The sequence below is a fragment of the Durio zibethinus genome, chromosome 2 (genome assembly GCF_047325235.1).
Source record: "Durio zibethinus cultivar Kanyao isolate XHJ-2024 chromosome 2, ASM4732523v1, whole genome shotgun sequence".
Lineage (NCBI taxonomy): Eukaryota > Viridiplantae > Streptophyta > Magnoliopsida > Malvales > Malvaceae > Durio > Durio zibethinus.
Window position 1 is genome coordinate 10,569,611 of NC_143163.1, and position 921 is coordinate 10,570,531.

At 33.1% G+C, this 921-nt stretch overlaps 1 non-coding gene across 1 annotated transcript; it reads right to left on the reverse strand.

Moving 5' to 3' along the window:
• Nucleotides 1-403: 403 nt before the first annotated feature.
• LOC149519979 (small nucleolar RNA R71) lies at nt 404-510 on the reverse strand. The gene has a single exon (XR_016335574.1). It is a non-coding gene; the product is annotated as a small nucleolar RNA R71 (small nucleolar RNA).
• Nucleotides 511-921: the final 411 nt, after the last annotated feature.

Sequence of the window (921 nt, forward strand, 5' to 3'; positions counted from 1 at the left end):
TCCTAAGTTAGTTATGACTGAGTAACAAGATAATCAAAGAACATTTTAGGACTATACTGTCCCTCAGCTAGATAGTTTTCAACCTAGTATTAATAGTTAGGCCATTCAAGCCAATAATTTTGAATTGAAACCATCCATTATCAACATGAATCAAAATTTTGTTTAGTTTAGTGGGTTAGCTAGTGATGACCTTAATTTGCATATTTCTAATTTTCTTAAAATTTGTGATACATTTAAGCAAAATGGTGTTACTGGTAATGCCATTAGACTAAGACTTTTTCCTGTTTGCTCTCAAGGATAAATCAAAGAGCTAACTTTATTTCTTTACCTCTTGGTTATTACAACATGGGATGGCCTTATGCAAAAATTTTTAGCTCATTTCTTCCTTTCATCAAAAATAACCAAAATGTGCAATAATATTACTTCTTTTAAGCAAATGGAAGCTGAATCTATTTTTTATGCTTGGGAGAGGTATAAGGAGTTGTTAATAAAATACCCTCACCATGTTTTACCTAAATGGCTTTAAGTTTAAATTTTTTATAATGATTTGGTGGGGCAAGCTAGGACTACCATTGATTCTACTACTGGTGGGGCTTTAATAGGTAAATCCATTTATAAAGCATGTGATCTTATTAAGGAGATGGCCATGAATAATTAAGAGTGGGCCAATGATAGGTTAGTTCCTAACAAACTAGCTAAGGTGTATAAGCTTAATGAACTGACCACTTTAACTTATTGACTTTTAACTTTAACCAAAAAGATTGAAAACTTTGGATCCAACCCTACGCTTAGCCATGTAAATGCCATCCAAAGCCCTTTTGTTTTTTGTGATAATTATGGGGGGAACCATTCTTTAGATAGGTGCCTAATTAGAGTTGAGCCTATATACTATGTTGCTCAACCCAAGCAACCATTTAACCC